At 51.3% G+C, this 10,344-nt stretch overlaps 1 pseudogene; it reads left to right on the forward strand.

The window, feature by feature from the left end:
• LOC149334779 (uncharacterized) overlaps positions 1 to 1,454 on the forward strand; it is a 52,521-nt pseudogene extending 51,067 nt beyond the window's left edge.
• The last annotated feature ends 8,890 nt before the right edge of the window (positions 1,455 to 10,344 follow it).

Below are 10,344 nucleotides of genomic sequence, written 5' to 3' on the forward strand. Positions count from 1 at the left end.
GAAATATGTGATACGATATTCCTGCCGTTACAGTAAGTCTGAAAATCAGTAGCCAAACTTACGTTATGAGTGCATGAATACGGAGCGGCAAAATATTTGTGCATGTTACAACTAATCGAAGTGATGCGGAGTATGTACAGGGCTATAAAAGAGGACAACAGGCTGTGCGTGCAGAGACATTCCTGTGGTACTACTAGACACGGCAGCACTTCTACGACTCGCATTTAAAAACTATATGTGCTTCAGCATATCCCGCACGGAGCTGATTTGTTTTGAATTTCAGACCATCCTTATTAGTAATTCCGAGGAGCATAGCTTTATTTATACATGCAACTCTTACCAGCAGCGGGGTCACGCTGGCATTTCACTGTAACCATACATCTGAACTCTTCCACTTTTATTGACTCGGCGTCTGGCAGGGCGAGCAGACATCTATGGACGTCAGCAACGCCGATAAGAAAACTTAAGACGTCAGCAACGCCGATAAGAAAACAGTGTCGCGTGGACGACCAGCTCACCTCGTACCTTGATGTCGCTGCCAGCAGCAGTTCTGCGGAATTGCTGCCTGATAAAAGTACTGAAAGAAACCTTCATCAGGCGCTCTTAGCAGCAGCGGGGTCTCGATGTAATGGCACATCTGAACCTTTGCAGGTTGTTTTCGTTCATTGACTCTATTCATTATACAGCGGTTGCAATCCTAGCTGGTGCCAAATATTTTATTTAGAACATACTGCAGGCCTACAGTAGGCCCAAGCAGGAGAACATGAAAGACATTTATTCCTGTGAACATGAAAGAAAATTGGTCACAGGGCTTGGTATGTCGTTCAGATATTGATGCTCGCTGTCTGAATGTAATGAATAGAAATTCTTGTGTCACAAAGCAAAATGTTCAGGGGTCTTAGAAGGTCAATTCCTGACATTGAAGGAAACAACAAAATCTGATGGCGATGCCAAACATGCTTTACGGGCTAATCCCTCAGTTTGGTGACAGACAAGTCGAAGCCAGACTCTTCTGAAATTAATATGCCTCAGAAAGCTAATGACCGGTTGCTTTACATTGCCCTCATTTTGTCGGACATTCTGTAAAAGCTCTCTGCGCTCCTTGGCCTAAAATGATATAGACGGAAACGTCAAATTGCCTGTACAGCGTCTGTTCGAAAAATATGACATCTTGGCTTTGTAGAGAGGAATATGGGCAGCGGCGGCAGCCGCACCGCCAGCACACGGCGCAAGATCGTTGGGTTGATTACCGGAGCTCGGACCGGCTATTTCCCCGGAAATCTTGCTACAATTTGGTGGATGTGCGGGGTGCAGCCTTTGGCCTAAGTCCTAGAGCTTCGCAGCAGAACCATCGCGTCAACTATGTCAACCGACGCAAGGTAGTCATCTTCCCCTTCGGCTACGCCCGTCGTTTGCCCCGGCGCACTCCGACAACGGGACCCAGCCATATTTAGCGGCTCCGATGACCAAGACGTGGCGGATCGGCTTGCCTCCTACGAGCGGGTAAGCGGCCACAACCGGTGGGATGACGCCATGAAGCTGAACAACGTGGCATTTTATCTGTCGGACGTGACCAGCCTATGGCACAGAAACCACGAAGCTGACTTTACCACCTGGGCGGCGTGCAAACAAGCTTTTTCTGACATCTTTGGGCGCCCTGCAGTACGCAATCTGCGCGCCGAACAGCGCCTCCCTATTGAAAAATCCGGTATCGCGGCAAACCGGGTTTTACCGGAACATATCGGTTTCATACCGGTCCGGTATCACTCTCATACTGGCGAGACCCGTCCGGTTTGATGGCTATACCGGTTCATACCGGTCCGGTATCGATCGCGAACCGGACAGACCGCTCCGGTACGGAGCTCATACCGGACAGTCAATTCCCGGTTCGAAGCTCAAACCGGACAGACTAGTCCGGCACGGAGCTCAAACCGGACAAACCAGCCTGTATTCAGAGCGATATGTGCTGCGTGGTTTTGGTGCTTCGTCTGCAGACTGACTGTTTTACGCCAGCAGATATTTTTTAGGGGGACGGGGGGGGGGGGGGGTCAGCGTGCGCACAAGTGCGATAATCACCGCATGCACGGTTTTGTTGAAAGCGCTAAGAAAACGGCTAAGCGTGAGTGCGCAGTGGCAAAACATGCAGTTTGTGCATGAAAGACGAGGGGGCTGCATGAAGGTGAATTGCGGGTAACCGCCATATTGGCTTCCCGTGCAGCATCCTGACAAAGCCAGGGCGGCTGTGTGCTGGCAAACGGCTAGTATATATCCGCCAGCAGCCTTCGTAAATCATGCGCAGGTTACTCTTGGCTTCACAGTGCAGAAACATCATTCGCCATTAGCGAGTTGCCGGGCAACACCTATCGACAGTCCCACGTACATTAGTTGTACACGGGAAGAGTTGACATTCTGGCATTTAGTCTGCCTGCATATCCTACATCACAGGTAAAAGGGCTAAGCGTGCCCAAATAGCAAGACCTTGCACGTTTCACTCTGACGAAGAGCTGCTCTTTGAACCTCGTAATAACAAAAAAACCCGCTTCTGAGATTTGCTGGACCTTCTTTTGCGTTTATCGCATTGCATGTTTTTTTCTGGTGTGCTACGGTCGCCGCGGAGAAAGCTGCTAGCATAAGGTTTCTTGCTTGTTTTAATGCACTTCAATTACGCCAGCACTGGAAGCGCTTTCGGCGTCTCCATGCAACTTGTGGTGCATGGAATTCATGACTGGTTGATGAACATAGCGAGCCTCCGGCGACTGCGCCTGAGGCTGCAAAATGTTTGTTACTGTCGCGTTCATTGAAGCAGCTTTCTTAATGTCTGCTAGCAGCAGTCTGTAGCGACGAATTGATCAAGACACAAAATTCTTGGTTTTTGTGCAGGCATTCTTTGCGCTTCTTCTTCGTCAAGTGATTGCACATTGATAACGCAACTTGGCCGAGCGCCATCGCGAGCGGCCCCACCCTTCACCCTATCAGGAAGAGATACTAATCACAAATCGCCCAGAACATTTCTATCGACGAACAAGAAAAGGTTAACTCAACGGAGCCGGCATCTTGGGGTGTTCCCTAAAGGGCGACAATTCGGGCTAGCGAAAAGGTACAGTGCTAGAGGGAACAAAATAAAAACATAAACTCGTGTAGAAACGTCACACTAGTAACCTGTCTTTGCGCAAATTGTTTTTTTTTTCGAGGTTTTCTTTCCTCTCACCACCGCCTTCCCTGCTTTTCCTGGGTCCGCTCGCAACAAAAAACCTGCTCAACCCTGGTTTTCTGTCTGCCTTTGTTCCTTCCTCGAGGACTCCTCTGTGTCTGTCCTGTCCCTCTCAGCCCCCTTCCCTGAAATGCTGCGGAGGCGCTCAGTCTACAACCCACTTCCGAAAATTTTAAGCCGCCCTCCCGACCACACTCCCTGCGGTGCTTCCATGAAGTGGAGAGGGGGCTCCGATTCTACTTGTTCACTGTGTCCGGTCGCCGCGCTGTGACGTTATGCAGAAGTCCTCCCCCGCCTTTCCTGCGTTCGTTTGGAACAGGTTTTTCTTCTCTCCTGCGGTTGGGTTGAGTGTGAAGCGATGAAGGTAGCTGCGAAAACACGCTGGCACTCTCTAGTCTTCGTTGAATTTGTGTTATACAGTTTTTTGTGCCTTTCCTCGTGTTGCTCGATCAATCCACGATCTAAGATGACATCGCCTTACATGCGTACGTCCAGTGCAAATATGGTGGAACCCTATCGCCCTTCTCTCAGTGTTGAATGACTTCGCTCCGAAAGACGTGAGTGGTGAACAGTGACATTTACTGACATTTGACCGGTGGAGGCCACGGCGGTGAAGGCGGATTTTATGACGACGACGTCGTGCTGCTAGGACGTAAGTACGCATTTCAAATCACTCTGCTATTTAAGTACTGCCTCCGTCTCGGTTATATGCTCGGCGTCAACAGACACGTTCTAACTGTCCAGTGTCTTTTTAACTAGCAAGTTGTGGATTGCACAGCGTAGAGGGACGAAATAGCGCAAAATTTTCTTTCAGCTACATACCGAAATTACTTGTCCTTCATGATAACACGACTGAAATTACTTTTATGGTTTGTATTCTTTCTTTACAGAGGCATATGGTGTATACGTGCGAGAGCAATCATCGATAAGCGTCCTGAGGGGGAGCGGCTCAAGACCTTGAACAAACATCACGCATCGCATCGATGCTACAGTATGTGCTGTAAATAATGGAGGATGACCACGCAAGCATTGGAATCGTCCGAGCAACCTGTTTACACACCAACAATGTTAAGACGCAGATTTGCAATACATTATTGATTTAAATACGAAAGGCGTGAGGTGCATTCACGATACTGAGCATTGCCAATGCTCAGGGCCAGGCGTCATGAGACGCCTGGCTTGTCTGTGGCTTGTCTGGGCCCACGAGGGCCTGCAATTCAAAGCCCCGTTTGTGCTACTGGGGTATGCATTTGTAATTATTGCATACAGGTCCACCTCGGGAATGGAATTTTTATTCCTTCGGCAAAGTGGGCAGCAGTTACGGTGGCACCCAAAGATTCGCGTTCCTGCAAGGACGCAGCCCGCAGCCTTTGGACGACTCCACAACTCCTGGAAAGGAGCGTGACAGAGCAAGCTTGCCATCGGTACCTGAAGTCAGAAGCCTCCACAGTAAGCGGAAAGCCAATGACCCCTGAAAAGCTACAAGCCATTGGCCGTAAGTTGCATGTCACAGTGCTCAATGCATTATGTTGTGTGTCAGTGCCAAATTAGATGATCAGCTGTGGGCATTATGTACTAGCAATCATATTTTCTTTTCTGCAGGTGGTTTTCACTACTTCATTGGACAGCGCCCTGCAGAGACCCCAGCGCCGGTAGATCGTCGCAAAGAGTTAAATTATTACCTCAGTGAGCTGGTTCAAGACATGCGAAAAAAATAAACATCGTTTGGATTTTTGATGCATTATAATACTCACCAAGCTGCCAATACTTGGTGAAAGCTGGGAGCAAATAACATAACTGCACATCGACTGCAATGCGAGTCGCTGATAATCGCAGGTTACCAGTTTCTGAGGTTCCGTATATTGCAGAATTTGGCATGTACACTTATGGCACTTATTGGAGAATTGCCCCAGTTTTTGTGCAGATTTAGTCCAAGTGGGATATATTTGAAGCATTTTATTCCTGCCTTTGTCCTGTGATACAGGGCCCTCCTGTATATTACGGGGCTAGCCTGAACAATACAGGACTGTCCTGTATGATACAAGACTGTCCTGTAATCCGGTATGAATTTTAAACCGGAACCGCATACCGGGTTATTGTACAGGATTTGCGATACCGGAGTATCCTGTATAATATAAGACTGTCCTGTTTTATACAGGATACTCCGGTAATCCGGTATCGCAAATCCTGTACAATAACCCGGTAAGCGGTTCCGGTTTAAAATTCATACCGGATTTTTCAGTAGGGCTGCGAGTGAGAAACCAGCTTCAGGGAGAATAGTTCACCAGTTAAATGGCGGATGTCATCAACCTCTGTACAAGGGTGGGCTCGTCTATGTCCGAGGCGGACCTAATCAAGCATGTCCTGAAAGGCATTGAAGCTGATGCATTTCAGATGCTTATCGCCCGGAATCTTTTCACCGTTGCGGACGTATTAACCCTGTGTCAGAGGTACGATGAGCTCCGCAATCATCGCATTTTGGTGCCATCACCTTCCGTGCAGCCTGACTCGCTTTGCAGCCTCGCTGTAACGACCTCTCAAAGTTCGCTGCTGGACCAAATCAAATACTGTGCGTCAGGAGCTGGCTCGACAGCTGTCGCTTCTTCACGGCGTTCAGGGACCTCCCTGCAACCTGGCTCCGGCCCTCCAAACTGTGATTCGCGAGCAAGTGTGTGAAGCGTTACCACCTGTTCGTCCACCGGCTCCTGCTGCGGCGCCGCTCACATACGCCGACGCCGTCCGAAGACCAAGGGCCGAGGCGTCTGTCCCTTTATATCCTCCGACACCGCAGCGTACCTTCGCAACCCGGCCACCTCCTTCTCGTGTTAACTGTTGGCACACACGGGGCAACCTCCCCATTTATTATGCATATGATGTCCCTGGTCACTTTGCGCGTCTCTGCCGTCACCGTGTGTCTGGTGTGGATTACACCAGAACCTACGTCTACGCGGCCCCACAGCCGCCTCCAAGTCCTTCGTCTGCCGAACAGCTAGATGCCTCTGATCGCCGCCCGTATTTTCGCCGCCATTCGCCATCCCCGTGGCATCACTCTATTTCGCCACTGCGTCTTCATTCCCTTATCCGCCAGGAAAACTAGTTGCCGCAGTTCCCGAGGCAAGAACTGCGTATTCGGCGGCAAGTGTAAGGCCTCGTTTGTCCCCTGCGAATGTGCTCGATGTTTTTGTGGACGGCCACACCGCCTTGGCGCTTGTCGATACTGGCGCTTCTGTTTCTGTGATGAATGAGAAACTGTGCCGCAAACTTCGCAAAGGGACGACGCCGTTATCCGGATTTTCGCTTTATACAGCTAATGCGCGGCGAATCTCGCATTTGGCTGCCTGGACAGCCAGGGTCACCGTTCACGGTTCTTTATATACTGTCGAATTCGTCGTTCTCTCATCGTGCTCGCATGACATTATTTTAGGTTGGGGCTTTCTCTCCCAACATGAGGCCATCATCGACTGCGCTTGTGCCGAGCTCGAACTTCTTCAGTGCAGTGCTGCCTCGCCTGATATATCATCTTCGCGGGACAAACTGTATGTGGCTGACGACATCGAGATTCCTCCATGCGCATCTGTTCCTGTCCCTGTCTCCTGCCCCGCTGCATCTGACGGCGCCTTCATCTTTACGCTATCCGACGTCTTCATCTCTTGACACGGCCTACCTCTGCGGTTCACTGTGCTCACTGTTCAAGACGGCTGCAGCCTTATTCCGATCTCGAACACATTTCTGAGCCCCTGCATATTTCTCCGTGGCGAATGCCTTGGCCATATTCAGCCCGTCGACTCTTTGCTCGAACCGGAAAGTCGCGCCGAATCATGTTGTCTTCCTACTCATTCGCTTACTTTGCCCGCATCTCCCGCTTTGGCCACAAACGACGCCTTTGCTGCTGATTCCATCGACACCAGTCTTGCCACACCCAACGCGCCCGACTTGTTCACCTACTGAACAAGTTTTGTTTTTCATTCCACGTCGCTCAAAACCGACAACGGTCGCACGTCTACCGTGACTCACGAGATCGACACCGGGGCCCATTTGCCGTTTCGTCAACGCCCGTACCGCGTTTCGCCAGCCGAACGTCAGATTATCAACACTCAGGTGGACGACAAGCTTCAGAGAGGCGTAATTGAACCATCCAGTAGTCCGTGGGCCTCTCCTGTCCTTCTGGTGAAGAAAAATATAGCACAATATGGTTTTGCGTCGATTATCGGCGCCTTATTAAGATCACCCGCAAAGACGTTTACCCGCTGCCGCGAATCGATGACGCCCTTCACTGCCTCCAGGGCGCGGAATTCTTTTCGTCTTTAGACCTGTGATCGGGCTATTGGCAGGTCCCTGTGGCGGAGGCTGACCGTGCCAAGACGGCCTTTGTTACACTAGATGGGCTCTACGAATTTATCGTCATGCCTTTCGGCCTCTGTAATGCCCCAGCGACTTTCCAGCGAATGATGGACTCCATTTTACGCGGCCTGAGGCGGACAACATGCCTGTGCTACTTAGACGACATTGTCGTCTTTCAGCCTGATTTTGAGCCGCACCTTCACCGCTTGGAGCACGTGTTGACATGTTTAACTTCCGCAGAGCTCCAACTGACTCCCAAAGAGTGTCGCTTCTAAGGACGCACGTCGTCTCTAAGGACGACGTGCTTCCTGACCCAGCCAAACTTCGTGCCGTCGCTGAGTTCCCCAAGCCGTCGACTCTGAAGGAACTTCGCAGCTTTCTCCGCTTGTGTTCTTACTTCCGACGTTTCGTCCGAAGTTTTGTCTCTATCATCGCGCCACATACGAAACTTCGCGGCGCCAGCCACCTGTCCGGTTGGTCACCTGACTGTGACGACGCTTTCATCACCTTATGCCGGCTGCTCACAGCGCCTCCCATTTTACGACACTTCGACCCCACTGCTCCCACCGAAATTCACACCGATGCTAGTGGCGTTGGCCTCGGTGCTGTCCTTACGCAAACCCAGATTTTCCGAGTATGTCGTTGCTTACGCGAGCCGTGCGCTGACAAAACCGGAATCCAACTACTCAGACACCGAGAAAGAATGCCTGGCCATTGTTTGGGCGGTCGGAATGTTTCGCCCTTACATTTACGGCCGCCCTTTCGAGATCGTCACGGACCATCATTCCCTGCGTTTGCTGGCCTCGTTGAAAGACCCTACAGGCCGCCTCGCGCGCTGGGCCCTACGCCTACAAAAAATTTTTGAAAGGTTTGAAAAGTTTGAAAAGTATTTATTTGAAGTGTGTCTACGTACACTTTACGAAGGAGGCCAAAAGGCGTGGTGCCTGACGAGGGCCTTCCTCTCTGGGAAATTGCGTTCAGCAAATATACACACAAAATAAACAAATACAATAAATATAGCGGCCGCCATGACACTTGTTGGCATGTTAAAAAGAAAACAAGAAACTGTACAGCAATGTAACAATAGCTTCAAAGTTGTTGAGATGCGTGCTGTTCAATTACAGGGAATTACAAGAATACGATATCCATGTCATCTATCGCTCCGGCCGAAAACACAACGACGCCGACGCTCTGTCCCGCTCTCCACATCCGCGTGACGCTGTCTGCCACTCGCCAGTCGGTTGTGCTTCGCTGTCGTTTCCAACCGATAACCATGGGCAGCGAGAAACAAACGGACACCTGGATAGCTCCGCTTGTACGTTTTCTCTGCAATTGCTCGGCGGCACCCGTGCCTCGTGCCCTATGCCGCCAGGCTGCTCACTCCTGTAACGGTCTCCTGTACCGCCGCAACTACGTCTCTATCGGCCGGAAGTGGTTGCTTGTCGTCCCTGCCCATTTACGGTCGATATTCTGCGCCCTGTTTCACAATGACCCTAGGTCTGCTAATGCCGGTTCCTTTAAAACATGCACGCGACTCCGTCTCCGCCATTATTGGCGCCGTACGCCACCTACGTTCGCAAGTACGCCCGCTCGTGCCCTGACTGTCAACATCGCGAGCCCGCTCCTCACCACTCAGTGGGCCTGATGCAGCCTCTGCCTTGCCCTTCCCGTCCTTTTGAACGAGTAGGGATTGACCTCTACGGCCCCCTTCCTTACACTGCTGCTGGCAACCGCTGGGTTATTGTAGCCATTGACCACCTTACGCGTTACGCCGAACCCGCGGCTCTTCCTTTTTCTACGGCATCCCACGTCGCCTCTTTCATCTTGCATCACTTCATTCTTCGCCATGGAGCGCCCCAAGAACTGCTGAGCGGCCGTGGACGCGTCTTTTTGTCCGAGGTCGTGGAATCCCTTCTCAAACAATGATAAATCACTCACAATACCGCCACGGCCGACCATCCTCAGACTAACGGTTTGACGGAACGGTTTAACCGCACCTTTGGGCGATATGCTGTCGATGTACGTGTCTTCTGACCATTCCGACTGAGACAAGATCCTGCCGTTCATAACCTACGCCTACAACACTGCCACGCAGCCCACCACCCGCTTCCCGCCGTTTTTCCTTCTCTACGGACGAAAACCTACCTCGCCGCTCTACACTGCACTTCCTTACCGGCCTGACGAGTCTGAGTGTACCACCGTTTCAGAGGCTTCCAAGTATGCCGAGGAGTGCCGTCAGCTCGCTCGTTCGTTAACGTCCGGGCCGCAGGGGCGTCCAAAATTCCGCTTCAACACCACCCACTCCACTGACAGTTTTCTACCCGGCTCTCTCGTCTGGTTTCGCGGGCGGTCTACCACACCCGGCCTCTCCTCCCCACTTCTCCCTAAGTACCACGGACCTTACAGCGTCGTAGAGCGCATTTCCCCGTTCAACTATATTTTCGACCCCGTGACACCCGCCACAGATCAACGCCGACGTAGCGAAGAGACTGTTCATGTGTCATGCTTGTCGCCATACTATGACCCGTGTATATTGTTTTCTCCCTGACTCGCCAGGATAGCTGCTCCTTCAGCCGGGGGTAATTGTAAAGAGGAAGATGAGCAGCGGCGGCGCACCGTCAGCGCACGGCGCAAGATCGTTGGGTTGATGACCGTAACTCGCACCGCCATTTTGGCTAGCTGTTCTTAGGCTGGTTCCTCAGAAGTCTCGCTACAGCTTAATCGACACGTCATGAAGTTGAGATTAAGGGACTGAAAAAAGGATGCAGGTCCTTGAACTTCGGGAGCAGTCA

Source organism: Amblyomma mixtum, chromosome 7 (assembly GCF_055824585.1).
Source record: "Amblyomma mixtum isolate Tamu chromosome 7, ASM5582458v1, whole genome shotgun sequence".
Lineage (NCBI taxonomy): Eukaryota > Metazoa > Arthropoda > Arachnida > Ixodida > Ixodidae > Amblyomma > Amblyomma mixtum.